Source organism: Heterodontus francisci, chromosome 33, assembly GCF_036365525.1.
Source record: "Heterodontus francisci isolate sHetFra1 chromosome 33, sHetFra1.hap1, whole genome shotgun sequence".
Taxonomy (NCBI): Eukaryota; Metazoa; Chordata; class Chondrichthyes; order Heterodontiformes; family Heterodontidae; genus Heterodontus; species Heterodontus francisci.
Genome location: NC_090403.1, coordinates 46353053 through 46373634, shown reverse-complemented (window position 1 = coordinate 46373634; position 20582 = coordinate 46353053). Strand labels below are relative to the sequence as shown.

At 45.1% G+C, this 20582-nt stretch overlaps 1 protein-coding gene across 3 annotated transcripts in view; it reads left to right on the top strand.

Annotated features, from left to right (window-relative positions):
• The first annotated feature begins 1940 nt into the window (after positions 1-1940).
• Positions 1941-20582, top strand: part of LOC137348172 (thyroid hormone receptor alpha) — a 320012-nt gene continuing 301370 nt past the window's right edge. For 2 of the 3 annotated variants that reach the window (XM_068013471.1, XM_068013472.1), the window contains exons 1-2: positions 1941-2322; positions 14347-14432. The gene's annotated coding sequence lies outside the window, so the exon portion shown is untranslated. The remainder of the gene's footprint in view (positions 2323-14346; positions 14433-20582) is intronic. The other variant, XM_068013470.1, reaches the window with a different exon arrangement.

Here is a 20582-nt window from a genome sequence, read left to right as displayed (position 1 = left end):
CCAAAGCTCACTGTGTCTCATTTGGATATGGTGTGGGAACTAAAGGAGGGAAGAAGAACGTTTTGGCATCACTGTTGGACTTAATCTTGCCCTTGTCTGTTTTCCACAAACGCATACATTCCACGAGTCCATCATTGGATAGTCATCAACATCCAAAATCTATAGTGTAATTAGGGACAGAGACAGAGGGAGCATGTGTGCATGCTAAACCATATACAGACTGAAACGATATTAAAAGATCATTACAGGAGTCATGAAACAAAACGTTCAGGATATATGTTGGGATGCAACCAAGTAACCCTAACTAGCAATGGTCAAAGAGTCATGCCCATCTCAGCCAAGTGTGCGTGCAGAGATGGGCAAGTGAAGGCCAGGATGTTGAAATTTATTAGCGGGGCATTTACAGCCAATAGATCGGGACAAGGTTGGAGGTCACAGATGTGTGGGTCCCAGTCTGAGAGGACATGGGCATAGAGACCTGGATTGTATGGAGTTTGTGTAGGATGGAGGCCAGTGAAAAGAGTGAGAGAAACCAATTCTCAAAATGCTGAAAGCATGGATGAGAGTTTTAGCAGCAGAAAGCATGATCCAGGGATGTAATACCCTGCAGGAGAAAGAAAGCAGTCTGTGACATAGACTAGTTGAGGTAGAAAATTCAACTCAGGGCTGCAGAGAATGGAAAAGCTGTGCTACATTAGCTCAGATGTGAGCAGCTACTTTTAAGCACGAATCCTAGCAAAGGCCTTCCCCATGATACTAAGGAGTGAGATGCCCCTGTGGTTGCTGCAGTCTCCTCTGTCGCCTTTGTTTTTGTATATTGTGATGATTTTAGTGTTATGCATCTCCTGTAGAACAGAATTACGGGTACACCCTGGCAGGACAAAATCACAAATGTGGCAGTCCTCTCAAAAGTAGAGCTCCCAATTGTGTTGGCACTAATCAAACAGAGGTAGTTTTGGTAGATTGGACACGTCCGCAGGATGGTAGACAGTCGCATACCCAAGCACCTTCTGTATGGTGAAGTAGCCGGGGCCAGAGGACCAGTGGGGCGCCCAAAGCTCCGCTTCAAGGATACTTGCAAGCGTGACACAAAGGCCCGTCATGTCGACTATTGCACTTGGGAGCCACTGGCTGGTGAAAGAGGGAAATGGCAACACATCCTGTGGACTGGTGTGCACTACCTCAACGACCAGGTACAACAGCAGCTTGGCAACAGGCGCCAACGTCAAAAACAACTCACTTGGCAGCTTCACGTGCAGCACTTGAGCCAGAACCTGCCTCTCGAGGTTTGGCCTTCACAGTTATCAGCACCAAGAGAAGACACCCCATTTAAATCGATTGTTTGTTGCGTGTCCATCATCTTTCGTAGATGGAAGGATGCCAACCAATAACCCAAATCAAAATTTTTCCTTTTGGTTTGTGAAGTTTTGCACATTGGAAGCTCCTTTCAGCCTTCTATCACACTATTGTCTTTTTATAATCTAATCTGAGGGAGGTTTTCCCTCTTCTGTGAGGCTTGTACTCCCTGTGTACTGAATATTCAAGGATTACGTGAGGTGAAGATAAATCATCTGCTGACAGCTTGCCAAAGGGGAATTGTTGGAAAACGGATCGCGGCTTGGGACTTTTATTTTACTACCTTCGAGGTGTTATATAAATGCAAATTGTTGTCAAATGAAGTGCTTGCCGCTACATATTTTGCATCAGTGTACGATTTCATTCATCAATTAGAACGGCTATTAGCACATCTGACCTAAAAAAAATACAACAGGAGTTCAGCTCCACGTGCGTGTATGATGTTTCAGTGCTCTGAAATCTGCACTGTTCTTCCTTTTTGAAAACATATCTTGGTCGCCTCCAGATGGCACCTGTGGTCTTATTACTGATACTCTCACATGAATATCGAGGTGTGAAATGCTCAACTGCACTTAGCCCGGCAGCTCAGAGCACACCGGCCTCACAAGTCTCTTTCACTAGATGTTTCATTTAGCCCGTTTTAGTGCATGTGTGTTTTTAAGAAAAAAATAGAGCGGTTGTCTGCCCTTTTAAAGCCAGCGAGAGAGCGCCCAATCGTGGAAAAACGACTGAGTGCCGGAGAGACAGCGAGAAGGCGGAGTCTGGAACCTACTTTCGGTTTGACAGCGAGGAAAGAGAGAGAGAGAGAGACTTGAGATCAGGACAAACATAAATCAGAGATGAGAAGAGTGGGGGTGGGGGGAAAGAAACAGATACAAGTTCGGATATAAAGCGCCTGAGTGAAATTAACCCAACTCTGAAATCGATCAAGTCCTGGAGAAATTGACAAGTCCGGGGACGAGACTAGTAAGTACATAAACATCAGTTAATTAACATTGCTTTAATCTTTACTTGGCCCAAGGATTTAAAATAATCTGGAAATAGGGAGATTTAACTTCCCAAGCTAAGTTCTCCGAGGAGGTGTTTTTGTTGTTGATGACATCGGAGCTTGATACAGTTCAGAAGCGTGTTTGTTACATTGCATGATTTCCTGAAGTGGATACTTTTTTTTCCCCGCGACTGCTCAGGGTCGCGGCGCCTTCGCCTGTATGAAATCAGTGTTTGTTTTCAAACTTTCTGACCTCAATTGAACATCAATTAGCACCTGTACTCGATCACTGGTCATCTGGAGCTGTTTTATTTTTAGCAACTTTGTGAAATAATTGTCAGTTCCCCGCGTTAGAACTGGCCCTCGTGTAGATACGTGGAGCCCGAGTACTACATGTTGACACATGGGAGATTGATGTTAATGTCAGTGTGCGCGACTCTCATAAGACTACAGAAATAAAACCAGTACACTGGGAGAAATGCAGAGCGGGTCAGCCAACAGCTGCAAGGAGAGTGAAGACAGGGCAACATTTAAGGCAGAGACCACTTGTAAGAACTCGGTCCCAAAACGAGAAAATAAGATGCCCTTATCTTTCAGATTTGGCGTGCATTTTATTTCAGATTTGCAGCTCTTGTACTTCTATACATACAGAGAACTGGATCGTGGCGATACTCACGGTATATTGGAGAAGGCACTTTGGGATTCTTTGGGACAGGATTTACTCTCATTTGGAAACAAATGAACTTATTAGCGAGAGGCAGCATGGTTTTGTGAAGGGGAGGTCGTGTCTCACTAACTTGATTGAGTTTTTTGAGGAAGTGACAAAGATGATTGATGAAGGAAGGGCAGTGGATGTTGTCTATATGGACTTCAGTAAAGCCTTTGACAAGGTCCCTCGTGGCAGACTGGTACAAAAGGTGAAGTCACACGGGATCAGAGGTGAGCTGGCAAGATGGATACAGAACTGGCTCGGTCATAGAAGACAGAGGGTAGCAGTGGAAGGGTGCTTTTCTGAATGGAGGGCTGTGACTAGTGGTGTTCCACAGGGATCAGTGCCGGGACCTTTGCTGTTTGTAGTATATCTAAATGATTTGGAGGAAAATGTAGCTGGTCTGATTAGTAAGTTTGCGGACGACACAAAGGCTGGTGGAGTTGCGGATAGTGATGAGGATTATCAGAGGATACAGCAGGATATAGATCGGTTGGAGACTTGGGCGGAGAAATGGCAGATGGCGTTTAATCCGGACAAATGTGAGGTAATGCATATTGGAAGATCTAATGCAGGTGGGAAGTATACAGTAAATGGCAGAACCATTAGGAGTATTGACAGGCAGAGAGATCTGGGCGTACAGGTCCACAGGTCACTGAAAGTGGCAACGCAGGTGGATAAGGTAGTCAAGAAGGCATGCGGCATGTTATCCTTCATCGGTCGGGGCATAGAGTATAAACATTGGCAAGTCATGCTGCAGCTGTATAGAACTTTAGTTAGGCCACACTGAGAATATTGTGTGCAATTCTGGTCGCCACACTACCAGAAGGACATGGAGGCTTTGGAGAGGGTACAGAAGAGGTTTACCAGGATGTTGCCTGGTCTGGAGGGCATTAGCTATGAGGAGAGGTTGGATAAACTTGGATTGTTTTCACTGGAACGATGGAGGTGGAGGGGCGACATGATAGAGGTTTACAAAGTTATGAGCGGCATGGACAGAGTGGATAGTCAGAAGCTTTTTCCCAGGGTGGAAGAGTAGGTTACTAGGGGACATAGGTTTAAGGTGCGAGGGGCAAAGTTTAGAGGGGATGTGCGAGGCAAGTTCTTTACACAGAGGGTGGTGAGTGCCTGGAACTTGCTGCCGGGGGAGGTGGTGGAAGCAGGTACGATAGCAACGTTTAAGAGGCATCTTGACAAATACATGAATAGGATGGGAATAGAGGGATACGGTCCCCGGAAGTGCAGAAGGTTTTAGTTTAGGCAGGCATCAAGATCGGCGCAGGCTTGGAGGGCCGAATGGCCTGTTCCTCTGCTGTACTGTTCTTTGTTCTTTGTTCTATATCTGCTCCTCCACCTCCCGTTGGCTGTTGGGAGGCCTGTAGGAAACCCCCAACACCGTGACTGCACCCTTCCTATCCCTGAGCTCCACCCTTATTGCCTCGCTGCATGACCCCTCCGAGGTGTCCTCCCACAGTACAGCTGTGATATTCTCCTTAACCAGTAATGCAACTCCCCCACCCCTTTTACATCCCCCTCTATCCCGCCTGAAACTTCTAAATCCCAGAACATTTAGCTGCCAATCCTGTCCTTCCCTCAACCACGTCTCTGTAATAGCAACAACATCATAGTTCCAAGTACTAATCCAAGCTCTAAGTTCATCTGCCTTACCTGTTATACTTCTCGCACTGAAACAAATGCACTTCAGACCACCAGTCCCGCTGTGCTCAGCAACATCTCCCTGCCTGCTCTTCCTCTTAGTCTTACTTGCCTTATTTACTAGTTCCCCCTCAGTCATTTCACCTGCTGTCCTACTGCTCTGGTTCCCACCCCCCTGCCACACTAGTTTAAACCCTCCCGAGTGACGCTAGAAAATCTCGCAGCTAGGATATTTGTGCCCCTCCAGTTTAGATGCAACCCGTCCTTCTTGTACAGGTCCCACCTGTCCCGGAAGAGATCCCAATGATCCAGATATCTGAAACCCTCCCTCCTACACCAGCTGTTCAGCCATGTGTTTAGCTGCACTATCTTCCTATTTCTAGCCTCACTGGCACGTGGCACAGGGAGTTATCCCGAGATTACAACCCTCGCGGTCCTGTCTTTTAACTTTCTACCTAACTCCCTGAACTCCCCCTGCAGGACCTCGTCACTCTTCCTGCCTAGTGAACCAGATGGGTTTTTATGACAAGTGATGGTAGTAGTGGTGCCATGAAACAGAGACTAGCTTTTCAATTCCAGATTTTTATTAATTCATTGAATTTAAATTCCACCAGCTGCCATGGTGGGATTTGAACCCATGTCCCCAGGGCATTAGTCTGGGCCTCTGGATTACTAGACATTGCCATTATGTCGCCATCTCCCCCCATCATGCTGAAGCCCTTCATGTAAGTGTTACAGGTGGCACATCTGGCTCAGTTGGTAGCACTCTCGTCTCTGAGTCAGAAGGTTGTGGGTTTGAGGCCCATTCCAGGGATTTAAGCACAGAAGTCAAGGCTGACACTCCAGTGCTGCATAGTCAGAGGTGCTGTCCTTTGGATGAGACCTTAAACCAAGGCTCCATCTGCTCTCTCAGGTGGGTGTAAAAGATACTGTGGTGTTACTTTTTTGAAGTTGAGCAGGGGAGTTATCCCTGGTGTCCTGGCCAAAATTTATCCACATTACAAAAATAGATTATCTGGTCATTATCACATTGCTTCTTATGGGAGCTTGCTCTGTGCAAATTGGTTGCCATGTTTCCTACATTACAACAGTGACTACACTTCAAGATCACTTAGTTGCCGGTAAAGCACTTTGGGACATCCTGAGGTCGTGAAAGGTGCTATATAAATGCAAGTTTTTTTTTCTTTCGCAATGGAAGTCACCTGTGAGTAGAATGCTGAGCCATGTAGCCACAACACTCTGCACAAGATGGGGAAAGTTGTGTTTAAACTGTACAATGCTGTGGTCAGATCAAGCTTGAGATTATTAGCTCCTGTGCTAATCTGTAATACAAGAGTATACAGTCAAGCATTGGAGGACATGCAGATAAAAGTCACAAAACTGAGCGCTAGCACCAGAGGACTGAGTTGCAAGGGAAAACCAGAGAAACTTGGCTATCTTGATAGGCAATGACTGAGAGGTGACTTTGTAGAGGTGTATAAGATAGTAAAGTGTATAGGGAAGCTAAGTCTTGAATGCTACAAATTAAACTGCAAATAGGACAATGGGCAGGGTTGGTGTGAGAGCAAATTCTAACTAGTGAATTGCAAATTAAGACTGGTATAAGGAATTACATCGCACAAAGAGGGTTTATCCCTTGGAATAATCTTCTGGATAGTGTGGAAACAAAATAACTCAGTGAGCCTCGCTCCAGCAGCCATGATGCCTGAGGAGAGTCCTGCACCAGTGCAGGAAACCCTCAGAAAACTGGGGCCTTCCAGACCTCATGCAGCCAGAGGACAGCCACGGAAGTCCTTATTGGCCAAGGGGCAGCCTGATCAGCAACCTTGCTCCAGCTCAGCTGCTGGCGCTGGGTTCACACCTTTTAGAACATGTAAAGAAAAGTACCTAGACACACTTGGGGGTTCATGGGTGTTTGATAGCTGACATGTGATGGTTAATATAAAGTTCATTTGTTCAAGCCATTAACTTCCATTGTGTAAAAGTGATTATTCTATCATGGCCTAATTGTGAGCTGCTGACTTCACCCTTACCCCTTTGTGGAGGCGTGGCGTAGTGGTATTGTCACTAGACTAGTAATCTAGAGCCCAAGCTAATACTCTGGGGACATGGGTTCAAATCCCACCACGGCAGATGGTGAAATTTGAATTCAATTAATAAATGTGGGATTAGAAGTTAGTTTAATGGTGACCATGAAACCATTGTTGATTGTTGTAAAAACCCATCTGGTTCACTAATGTCCTTGAGGGAAGGAAATCTGTTGTCCTTACCTGGTCTGGTCTACATGTGACTCCAGACGCACAACAATGTGGTTTACTCTTAACTGCCCTTTGAAATGGCCTAGCAAGCCACTCAGTTCAAGGGCAATTAGGGATGGGCAATAAATCTTAGCCAGTGATGCCCACATCCCACAAAAAAAAATGCCAATGCAAGCATAGCCCTCATTTACATATGATCACCCATGGGCACTAGCGCGTGTTTCAGCTGGGCACTTGGCACAGAGCACAAATGGAAAGGAGGCAACAGAATGCATGCATTGAGGTGACTCTTTATTGGTCTCTCTGAGTTGGCATCTGGGTGACTGGAAGTGGGTAATTATGGGATTATCTCTTGCCTCCTCAGCCCATTGCTCTATCTGCCTGGCCTGCAGTGCAAGGGCTCCAAGATCCAGTGCTGCTTGCTCCTCTCCTTCTTCTGAGTCCTCCTCGTCGGTGGTGGAGTGTTGTTCAGGCATCTCATCGTCATGAAGGACCACCTGCCTGTGCAGTGCTAGATTGTACAGAGCAGAGCAGAGCACCACGATACGTGAGGCCCTCACTCATTCATACTACAGGGATCGATTGAGGCAGCACAATCTCATCTTCAGCAGCCCAATAGCCTGCTTGATGGTTGCTCAGGTGGAGCTGAAGCAAGTGTTGTACCTCTCCTCCGCTGTAATGCGAGGGTTCCTCATAGGCTTGAGCATCCCAGTCTTCAGTGGGTCGCCCTAGTCCCCAAAAATCCATCCCTGACGGCGAGCGGGCTCCTGAAAATCTGTGACACCTGGGACTGTGAAGTATGTAGGCATCATGGCTACTTCCCGGGAAGCGGGCACACACCTGCAGGAAAAGCTTTTGGTGGTCGCAGACCAGCTGAACGTTGATGGAATGAAAGCCCTTCCTGTTGATGAAGGCGGCTGGCTGGTCTGTTGGAGCTGTGATGGCCATGTGTGCAATCTGTCATACCTTGCACCTGGAGAAATCCAGCGATGTCCCCAAATCCAATGGCCCCCTCAGCCTGACTGTCAGGGTCGGTCCGGCAGCACAAATAGTCGCCGGCCCTCTTGAACAGGGCATTGGTCACCTCCTTGATGCAGCAATGATTTGCTGCCTGGCAGACCCTACACATATCCCTGGTCGATCCTTGGAATGATCCATACGTGTAAATGTTTAGTGCCACTGTGATCTTCAGGGCCATTGGCATAGGGTGACTCCCAAATCCCAGAGGTCGCAACTCATCTTGCAGCAGGGCTATAAGTCGATGATGTCCTCCCTGGAGATCCGTACTCTTTGACAATGCCTCTCGAACATTTAGAGGTAGCTGATCCGAGTCTGGTACGCTATCTGGCGCAGGTGGGCCCTTCTTGGCATGATCATTATGGATCTTCAGGGGCAGGCGCAGCTGCCTCCTGGCCCTCCCTCCATTGGAGGTGCCGCATCGTGCCATGGGAGTCCAAGAAGACGGGGTGTATAAGACCCTTGTCAGGTGACCAATGGGCCTACAAAGTGCTGTCTATGCAGCGACGACCCTGCCCTGGCAAGTGAGGTTTTGCTACGTCTCCCAGAAGACTCCCTGATGGCCATCCCTCTCGTCCAGCCGTATTGCCAAACATACATCTCACGCAACATTTTGTTCACCAGATACAACCACCCATACCCAAGCCCATTCTTTACAGAGCCCCCAAGACCCTGACCCTCCCACCCCCTTGTAGAGCACACAGCAATGCAATCCGACAATGGCTTCTGCAACCCCCTCTTACCCCATGCAGTGCTGGTCATGGCTGCCTCCCCATCATGGCACTGAAGCTTCGCCTCGGTGCCGCCAGCTTTCAGCGATCGTGAACCCCAAGGCAAGTGAAACCCTCCTGCCATCCACTTAATTCCAAGCCCCCCATTAAATCACGATGAATGATAGGCAAATGTATTGAAACTAACTGTTCTACAATTTAAAATACATTCCTGTTGCATCAGGGCATCAATTCCACCTTGGTGTCTTCCCACCGCCGACTACATCATGAGGCTGGATTTCCAGGTGGACGTTTCCGACACGATTCTCCGTCCCTCCCATGCCAACATTCCCGTTTCAAACAGCCGCACAAAATTCTGCCCTATAAATGCAAATTTTTTTTTAATGTAACTAATGTAGTGGAAGGAATAGGACCACAATGATTGGCCTTTGTAACTTTGGGCCAAGGAAGGGAATAATCAGCATAAGTTCCCACCAACTTGTTCAGCAAAAAGTTTCCAGTTTTCTCCCCTCCTCTCCTGAAGGTGTTGATTTTCGTTGGGGAACAATATGCAGGTCCCAGTAATCCTTTATGCCTAGTGACCCTGGCATAATGTATGTGTGTATGGATGGCAGTTGAGGACAAGTTCAGGGTTCAGGAGCCCTCCACAATGTGATCGCTTGTCGCATTCCCTCTGCAGGTTCACATCTGATGAACTGCCTCTTGGGAAAGATGTGGAAGGATTACTGGGACCTGCATATTGTTCCCCATCAAAAATCAACACCTTCAGGAGAGGAGGGGAGAAAACTGGAAACATTTTGCTGAACAACTTGTATTCCGTGACTCAACAATTAAAGTTATACTAATATTAGGGTCAAAAGTTAGTTATGAGAAAGTAAAATGCTCACAAGAATAAATTTGGTTAAGAGCATGTGTATGTTTGCTGCATATTTATTTTTGGGAGGAGTGGAATTCTTTAATGCACCTCACCAGAAGTATTATCATCGATGTCCAGTAAAGTAATAGTAGAGAGTGTTCACCACAGTCAACAAAAATATGTATTAATATATTGAAGTAAAATGCATTATATTAATTACATTACCAATTACCAATAGTGAGACAGACCTCAGAAACCACTGACATTTTTCTGCAAACCAATAGCTGATATATAGTGATTACTTCACTGTATATTGACTTTTTTTTAATATGATAATCTGTATTTGTAAGTGTTTCGCAACAGGGAAATCTAGAGCTTAAGAGCTCGCTATAACCGTGCTATTATGATTGAGAAAAAGCAACAAGAGTTTCTATTTCTGTTTGCCAACAAATATTTCCTGTTGGGAATTGCATGCCAGGCTCAGCAGTAGTGCCTCCCATACTCAAATAGCCTGACTCACTGTCTCAGTTCACCCATAAAGAATGGTCATTTGGGTTAGATTAGGTAAAGGAAAGCATCTATGGCTAATGAAGTTATACTTCAGCAGGAGCAGAGGGCAGAAAGTTGGAGTGGAGAAAAACCCCTCCACCCAAAACTCCATCTGTATTATAAAGCATGGCACTAGTTGATTCTTTGGCTAGACATAGTTAAGGCAAATAAAAACAGGAAGTGCTGGAAGTACTCAGCAGGTCAGGCAGTATGTGTGCGGAGACAAGCAGCATTAATGTTTCAGGTCTGTGACCAAGGCAATGTTGATGAAATGCATAAGCTCAATTCGAACTGTGTACAACATCATCCCAAATCTTCAGTAGGTTGCTGCCTTGAAACGTACTTCATACCCATTTTGTATGGCATCTTATACTAAAACATTCTGTTTATTTCTTACAAAAAAGACAATGCCAACAGTAATTTCTAGATTTTTTTTACAATCAGAGTCAAATGCTTAAGACATCTCTGTGATATTCCTCTCTCCACTATATCAACCCCACTGAAAGGGAACAGTGCAGTATCTCGTGAACATGTTAAGTCTTTAGCAATTATTACTGGCAACAACAATCTCCAGGCTGCTGTGTCTAAATGTTTTTTCCCGTAACATGGCAGAGTGGCCACAAACATCTTAAATGATAATACAAGGGCAGACTTGAGAGTAATTTTCCTTGGGGAATTATCTACCTTCCTATTTTTTTTCCCCCTTACATTCCTTCAGGCATTGACTATTCCAGGTTATAATTTTCCAGGCACCTGGCGTCCTGCGGTACCCTGCTGAAGTAGTCATTGTTCTTGGGCAAATTTCGATAATGAGTGTTTTCAAAATTGGCATCATAGCCAAGCTAGATCCTGTCCTTGTTCAATATCAGCAGATGTACACTTGCCAGATGCAGCCTCTGGATAACCATGAGTAGGGTCTGTTCCCCTCCCTTCCATCAAGGCCAGAAGCATTAAGACCAATTGCAGTACTTTTTGCTATCACGCCTGTTTAAATCAGCCAAGTCAGCACATGGTGGCCATTGAACCTGGAACATTCCTGGTATGTCTCAGCTCTAAACTGGACAGTGCACTCAAAAAGAGTCGTATTGTGCTCCCACTGTTGTTCCATAAAAAGACACAAGGTGTATTTTAAAACTGAAAATTTACACTTGCCAGAGCTGAGTTGTTTTACCGCTTTTCTTGAACTGAACAATTTAAACCATTCCCCTGATCAGTAATATCAGTACATTTATCCCTCCATCTCCACTCCTTCCTGTGTTTTTTATTTACCTTTGCAACTGATTTCTTCCAACTTTTAACATCTCTTTTTCTTACTCCACTAATTCCTACACACACTTGCCAGCAGTGCACTGTATTTATATGTTCAAATTTAGTTCCTCCACTTATAAATTCAGAAGTAAAGTTAATTTGGGTAAACTTTTAAAAGAAGGTTCAGTGCTGGGAATATCTTTTAATAAGAATTTACTGCACTTTATTTTTTTATAAACCCTCCTTCGGTACGATGATATCGAGATTCTGGCTCCCATTGCCATGTTTCCTCCTTCAGCCAACACGACTTGATATTAATCTCTAATTTCCCTTCTCCTTGCCCTGACCGTTTCCCGTTCTAAAGGTTTTGAAACATTAACTTTTCTTTTCCACTTTTCAAATGCAATGGATCTCCTGTGCATTCTCAATGCTTTCTGTTCCTGTATCACATTCCTGACATACGTTGTCCAGGCCTTGCTACCGTAGAGCAAGGTACTGAGGACACAGGCTTGAAACACTCGGACTTTTGTGTTCCGAGGCAGCGCGCCATTTTCCCACACCCTCTTGGCCAGTCTGGACGTAGCAGTGGACGTCTTTCCCAGGCGCTTGTTGATTTCTGCATTGAGAGACAGGTTACTGGTGATAGTTGAGCCTAGGTAGGTGAACTCTTGAACCACTTCCAGAGCATGGTTGCCAATATTGATGGATGGAGCATTTCTGACGTCCTCGCCTATGATGTTCGTTTTCTTGAGGTTGATGGTTAGGCCAAATTCGTTGAAGGCAGCCTGTCGATGAGTCTCTGCAGACACTCTTTTGTGTGGGATGTTAGTGCAGCATCGTCAACAAAGAGGAGTTCCCTGATGAGGACTTTCCGTACTTTGGTCTTCACTCTAAGACAGGCAAGGTTGAACAACCTGCCATCTGATCTTGTGTGGAGGAAAATTCCTTCTTCTGAAGACTTGAACGCATGTGAGAGCAGCAGTGAGAAGAAGATCCCAAACAGTGTAGGTGCGAGAACATAGCCCTGTTTCACGCCACTCAGGATCGGAAAGGGGTCTGATGATACACCGCTATGCTGAATTGTGCCTTTCATATTGTCATGGAATGGGGTGATGATACTTAGCAGCTTTGGTGGATGTCCGATCTTTGCTAGTAGTCTGAAGAGACCACGTCTGCTGACGAGGTCAAAGGCTTTGGTGAGATCTATGGTGAGATCGGCAGCGAGGCCTGGACAATGTATGTCAGCCAAGAGCAACGTCTCAACTCACTCCATCTTTGCTGCCTCCGGAGAATCCTTGGCATCAGGTGACAGGACCATATCTCCAATGCAGAAGTCCTCGAGGCAGCCAACATCCCCAGCATATACATCCTACTGAGCTAGCGGCACTTGAGTTGGCTTGGCCATGTGAGCCACATGGAAGATGGCAGTATCCCCCAAGGACACATTGTACAGTGAGCTCGTCACTGGTATCAGACACACTGGCCGTCCATGTCTCCACTTCAAAGACGTCTGCAAACGCACCATGAAGTCCTGTGGCATTGACCGCAAGTCGTGGGAGTCAGTTGCCAGTGATCGCCAGAGCTGGCGGACAGCCATAAAGGCGGGGCTAAAGAGTGGCGAGTCGAAGAGACTTAGCAGTTGGCAGGAAAAAAGACAGCAGCGCAAGGAGAGAGCCAACTGTGTAACAGCCCCAACAACCAATTTTATCTGCAGCGTCTGTGGAAGAGTCTGTCACTCTAGAATTGGCCTTTATAGCCACTCCAGGTGCTGCTTCACAAACCACTGACCACCTCTAGGTGCTTACCCATTGTCTCTCGAGACAAGGAGGCCAAAAAAGATCACATTCCTGAACTAATTGGCCTTGTTCCTGGGAGACACAGATTTAAACAACAATGGATAGAGATAACATTCTGTCACTCTGGATGGTTTATGAGCGTATATTCGACTGAAAGTGCCAGTTGTTGAGAAATTATATCATAAGCATTTTATTTACCATCTCTACTGTGGGTCATGACTTCTGAAACTATTCAGTTGCAATGAGCATTGATTCTAATACCACATCACCTTTCCATGGAATCCTTACTTATCAGTAAGTTTGAAGAGAATCCAAACGGATCCAATCAGTGGAAGTGAGAGGGGTGGGAGAGTTTATGGACTGGCTCAGATGCCAAATGTCCTACTCAAAGAAAAAGGAATACTTGCATTTATATGATGCCTTTCGCAACCACCAGATGTCTCAAAGCACCTTGTAGCTAATTTTTGATGTGTTGTCAATGTTGTAATGTAGGAAACGCAGCAGCCAAATTGTGCAGAGCAAGCACCCACAAACACAACATGATAATGACCAGATCATCCACTTTTGTGATGCTGATTGAGTGATAAACATTGGCCAGGACACTGCAGATAACTCCCCTTCGAAATAGCACCGTAACATCTTTTACCTCCACCTGAGACTTTGGTTTAATATCTAATCTGAAAAGTGGCACCTCCAACTGTGCAGCACTCCCTCAGCACTGCACTGGAGTGTCAGCCTAGCTTGTCATGCTCAAGTCCTGAAATGGTACTTGAGGCCCACAGCCTTCTGACTTAAAGGTGAATGTGCCACCGACTGAGACACAGCTGACATTCAACTTCACTGAACTGCTTTAAGTTGGCTAGTGGGCGAAGCTTGCAATGTGGCAGATCATATCTACTCACATTATTTTTGTAAACCTGTTGAAGTATTTTGCAAGATGCTTAAGCACATGTGTTACCCTATCCAGAAGATACTGAGGCGCTTAGACTACACTATCTGTGCTCAAGTAGTTTTGGCACTTGGTGTGAAACTGGACAGTCACAAGTTAAAATCCCAGTGCTGCCTGTAATTTAAACCTATCAGTTTCCTGTTGAATTAATTTTTGAAACTCATTGGATCAGTATTCCTGGGTTCCCAACCAGGCCATCAGTTGAAATACCCATTTTTACTGTTCTCTTTCAGTATTACCCCCATTTCAGTCTTGCCTCTGAGCCAGCTGATTCAAAGTTTGAAGTTGACCGCAATCTTACCCACTGGCAGAGATCAAGGTAGGAGTAACCTTCAGGTGCTTTAAAAGACAAATTAAAAAGCTAGATTAGTTAACAGCTTTCAAAAAAAAAATGCAGAGACCCTAAATGGATACAAGGCTGACATAATATTCACCTCAAGCATTCACTGAGAGTGAACATTACATCTAATTAAATAATAAATGTAAGAATCTCTCAGAAGGCAATGAACAGATGTGTCACTAATAATGCACCATGTCCTGAGTGGCCACTGTTTAATCTGTGAACAGGAGCATTTTGTTACAATTAACTCCAGTAAATGAACATTCTGAGAAGGTAACTAGGAAATAAAATATGCTGCATCATTTTCTGCCCAGACCCATCACGTCCACTCCTGTGAATTGAACCATTATGGCTGTAAACTATTGTCAGGTGGATCCATATTTTTGCCACATCACATATGCTTTCAGGTGTGTTGTCTGCATTCCACACTCTCACATTTTACCCAAAATGACAGCCCATTTATCTTTCTCTCTCAGTAAACTGATCGACATGAAGTTATTTTCAGTAGTGAAATCACTCCCTGATTTCTTTGCTGATGAAACTCCAAGGAAATCAGTCGCAACTTAAAGATTGGGAATCTAAGACACAGAAGTAGAAGATACTGGACTTGTGTTGAAAAGTCCAGACTTTTGGTGCCTGATTTTATATTTTAGAAATTTCAGGATATCCCACTCAAGTTTTGAACCATTTAGCCAAAAAGCTGTATGGGTGGCAATCCTGGCGATGAGGGGAAATTGTGCAGCAGGAATGGAAAATATGACACTTGAGCAGGTAAATCGAAAGATGTTGGTAAAAAGTTAAGAGTGCAGTTAAGGAATAAAAGATATCTGAGTGAGTTCAAGGGGCTCAGCCACCTTTGGGGGTTTGGATTACTAAATGTGGCATGAGATGTCATTATGGTTTATGACACCAACTGTATTCCAAGAATGTGTTAAAGTCTTATAAGACACACTCTGCCACTTGCTGCTTTCTATCCTGCAGTTAATGTGCAGACCAGTGCAATTAGATTGTAGTACTGACTCTCTTTGTCCCTCTCCAAGGGCAGATCTGATTTTTATATTTTTGGCCTGCATCTTTATTTGGCCCTAATATCTCAGATAATCCTTGAAAAAGCATATCTGTTTTAAGTGGCCTTGCATTCTACAAAACGGTTGTCCTGACTTACTTCAAGGAAATATCTTCCAACTTCTCTGGCTGACCTACATTGGTTTCTTGTACCAAGGAGCTCACAAACAAATATAGTCTTGTTTTGCCCCGTGTTATTGGAAGGTGATGCAGCGAAGCATCAAAGTAACTTCCCAGGGATGATGTTCGGAAGTTGATGATATGTAGGTCACTCTCCATTTACTGTATTTGGCCCTGACAACTGGAATTAAATGGATTACAACAGAGTTTGATCTGTTCAGATAGTCTGTTGATCTACTCATTTTTCATTCATAAAATCTTTTCAAAAAGTTACTCGATTCTAAGCAAATATAACAACGCTTTAAAAAAAATGTATCAAAACATAAAGATTAGAGGATGGTGGAAATCTGAACTAATACAAAATAGTGCCATAGATGGTACAGCAGTCCAGCCAGCAGTTTGAGAGAAAATTGAACTCGCTCGTCTCATTCACACGCTAACCAGTCTGCTTTTCTAAAATCAAACTTTTGATGACTAGATGTTCAGCGGGTAAGCATTTTCCACTGATGTTGTAAATCTCGGGCACTCTGGGCTGAATTTAGTGAGCGCGTTGCGGGTCCCAGCAGCGGACCAGGAAATGTTCGCTGTTCCTGCCAGTTACGTGGGCAGCTGGGCCGCCGCGATCACACGGCAGGCGGCCACTTTACATAATGGAGGCACAGGGCCTGGCCAATCACACGGCGGGGGCGGGATCGCCGAATATGGTGTCGGCTGACTCCGGAGCAGGTGCTAGCATTATATTTAAAGCACTGCCAGCCCTGCTTCTATTGCTGTCTTGGATTGATTTGCTGCTTGATCTTCACTACTGAGACCAGTGTTGGGGTGACTCTGGACCCCCCCCCCCCCCCACCAGATGCAGACCCCGCAGGATGGCAGAGGCAAGACACAGGGTGGTCCCACAGTTTAGCGATGCCACCCTCGAGATTTTCCTCCAGGCTGCAAGGGAAAGGTAGGAGGTCCTCTTCCCCAGCGTTGGCAAGAAGAGGTCCTCACATCTGACCAAGCACGCCTGGATGGAAATTGCTGCGGTGGTTAACAGCCCTGGGATCATCCCCCGGACTTGGGTACAGTGCTGCAAGAGGGTCAACGATCTCCCTTTGTTCTGCCAAGATGACTGCTCCATAACTCTCCTCTTTTTAGGGATTTTTGCGTCTGCCTGCAATGAATTTGGCCTAACCATCAGCCTCAAGAAAACGAACATCATGGGGCAGGATGTCAGAAATGCTCCATCCATCAATATTGGCGACCACGCTCTGGAAGTGGTTCAAGAGTTCACCTACCTAGGCTCAACTATCACCAGTAACCTGTCTCTAGATGCAGAAATCAACAAGCGCATGGGTAAGGCTTCCACTGCTATGTTCAGACTGGCCAAGAGAGTGTGGGAAAATGGCGCACTGACACGGAACACAAAAGTCCGAGTGTATCAGGCCTGTGTCCTCAGTACCTTGCTCTACGGCAGCGAGGCCTGGACAACGTATGCCAGCCAAGAGCGACGTCTCAATTCATTCCATCTTCGCTGCCTTCGGAGAATACTTGGCATCAGGTGGCAGGACTATATCTCCAACACAGAAGTCCTTGAAGCGGCCAACATCCCCAGCTTATACACACTACTGAGTCAGCGGCGCTTGAGATGGCTTGGCCATGTGAGCCGCATGGAAGATGGCAGGATCCCCAAAGACACATTGTACAGCGAGCTCGCCACTGGTATCAGACCCACCGGCCGCCCATGTCTCCGTTATAAAGACGTCTGCAAACGCGACATGAAATCGTGTGACATTGATCACAAGTCGTGGGAGTCAGTTGCCAGCATTCGCCAGAGCTGGCGGGCAGCCATAAAGACAGGGCTAAATTGTGGCGAGTCGAAGAGACTTAGTAGTTGGCAGGAAAAAAGACAGAGGCGCAAGGGGAGAGCCAACTGTGCAACAGCCCCAACAAACAAATTTCTCTGCAGCACCTGTGGAAGAGCCTGTCACTCCAGAATTGGCCTTTATAGCCACTCCAGGCGCTGCTTCACAAACCACTGACCACCTCCAGGCGCGTATCCATTGTCTCTCGAGATAAGGAGGCCCAAAAGAAAAAAAAGAAAAGAATAAGTGGCTACACAGCAGGACATGGGGATGGCCATGAGCGCTGTTGTGTTTCAGGCATGTGAGCGCATGACTTCCTCCATTAAGAGATTGATGACCCTTGTGGAGAGCCAGATCCAACAGATGCGCGCAGACCTGCATACCATCGCCTTGGACATGAGCTCAATGCAGCAATGGCAAGGCGAGAGAAGGACAAGGCACCATGGGTCTTCTCCAGGTCCTTGTCCTTCTCTGGTCAGAAGGAAGGTTCAAGTGAGCCTTGAAAGGGAGGAGTCCAAGAGATGCAGAATTGCAGAGCATGTTGTATCCAACTGCTTGCCAATGTTCCATCCATCAGTATGTACTTAGCTGACTCTAGAATACAGTTTAGCCAATCTGTAAGGAAATATAGATTAAGTAGGATATTTAGATGGATTGTCGAGGTTAAATCAGTTAAATTTCAGCTGGAATTGCAATAAAATTGCTTCTGACTATAAGCTGAAGGCAGAGGACAGAAAGTGGCTGCTGTGGTATAAAGTCGTAAAACTCTGCACATGGATGTCCAGGGAACAAGAGAACAAAACGGATTTACTGCAGAAGAACAGAGAGAGATGTGGGCGAGGGTGGTGGGGAGGCGATGGGTGTGGTAAGCAGGGTATATGAGGGAGTGAATGAATGGAGGATCTTGTAGAAGATTGGAAAGAAAGCACCAGGGAAGGTGAATGTGGATGAAGTAGAGAATAAGGAATGGTGACGCATCTTTTACCCAAAGAACAGCGGGTAATATTAGTCTCAATTTTCCTTTGAGAATTACTGCTTAAGTACTGTAATGCATTCTTTCTTGTGTCAAATAAAGTCATAACTATTACCAATATGGTATCAGTGTTGAACAATTGAACAGAGAGACAGAGTCAAAATTGACTACAAAGGATATTAAGGTGTGTGAATAGAGTTAAGGTGCAGAGTATCCATGATCTAATTGAATGGTGGAATAGGCTCAAGGGGCTGAATGGCCTATTCCTGTTTTACATTCTTATATGGTGTTTGCCAATTCCTGCAAACCCTTACACAATCACTTTATGATATTGATCATTGATTTTTAATGGGGAAAATTAGTTTGAGAAGTGTTTATAATACTCATACAGGAGCACAGGGCTCAGTATCAACAATTGGATTGCTTATCAAAAGAAGACTGAATCAGCATTGATAAACAGGTTATCTCAGCAATAAACCTGAGCAGAAAGTTTACACTATGGAAAATTAAAAATGGAGCTTAGTGAAGGACTTGGGAGTCTTGGAAAAAAATAGATGAACCAACAGGTTGGGTGAATACGTGAGTAACTGTTGGCAAAAGGAATGGGGAAAATGCTAATTTTTGGTTTGCTGTGATCTAATGACACCTTGTGATCCCTGCGGAAGTTACAGCATAGTTTGCCAGTGCAAAATATTTTAACGACTTAATACAAAATAGGGTTTTTTGCAATTGAAATGGAATGAGTTACCCATATTCAGTATGCCTTATGGGAAAAAACAGATCCTTGCTGTTGCTCTTTGACATACATTACCTCCCAAAGTAGAACGTAAAACATTCATATGATATGTCAAGGCACTGATGGTGTTAGTACATAAAAGATTTATTAAAAGATGATTTCGTACTTTTGAAAGCCAAAGTGTTATCTTGAAGCTTAAAAACAAATACATATTCAAAGATGTGGAAGCTGATATTTGCTGGTGGTTATTAACAGGACTGAAGGCACACTGCTTGACCTTATGAAACACTTAGGTACTGAACATATCTGCTTCCCACCATAGAAGAAAAGTGTGCAGAGGCGTCCAGGGGTGATAAACTACTTTGGTAGATTCACACCAAATCTCCCAGGAAAGAGTATCATTTTGTAGAAAATGGTTAGCAAAGACTACTGAAATGAGCTGGAATCAAGAATGGGAATACAACTGTTAGAGACTGCTTATGCAGGCAATAGTTCTGATGTTGTATGATCCTGAAAGACCAAATAAAAATTTCGCCTGATGCATTAGACACAAGATGTGGGCCATACTGTTGTATAAGTGTGTAAAATCCATGACAATCTGTATATCTGCATGCCACTATTTCGAAGCAGAGCAGGGGAGTTATCCTTTTAGATAATAGAGGTCGTGGGTTTGGAAGGTTCAGTTGAAGGAGATTTGGCGAGTTGCTGCAGTGCATCTTGTAGATGGTACACACTGCTGCTACTATGTGCCAGTGGTAGAGGGAGTGAATATTTAAGGTTGTGGATGGTGTGCTGATAATTGTCCTGGATGGTGTCGAGCTTCTTGAGTGGTGTTGGAACTGCGCTCACCCAGGCATGTGGAGAGTATTCTATCACAGTCCTGAATTGCGTCTTGTAGATGGTAGACAGGCTGTAGGAAATCAGAAGGTGAGTTACTCAATACAGAATTTCTGGCCTCAGACTTCCTCTTGTTGCCATATTATTTATTGGGCTGGTCCAGTTAAACATCTGGTCAATGGTCACCCCCTAGGATGTTGGTGGTAGGGGATTCAGCGATAATAATGCTGCTGAATGTCCGGGAGAGATGGTTAGATTCTCTCTTGTTGGAGATGGCCATTGCCTGGCACTTGTGCGGTATGAAGGTTACTTATAAAATGCTGCAAAAGTTAGAGGAAGTGTTAATTGTATATCAACTGTGTCCGTCTGATTGTTTGTTTGTCTGTCTGTCAGTCTGTCTGGCATTAATTGGGGGTTCGCTTCAGCATGTATAAAGAGACACCTACTGAAACTGTGGTGCCGTTGGATTAGGAGGTGTATGCTTGTAATGTTTCCCTCTGTAAATAAATGTTACTGAGTAAAGATTGGCTCCAGTACTATCCCTCACCAAC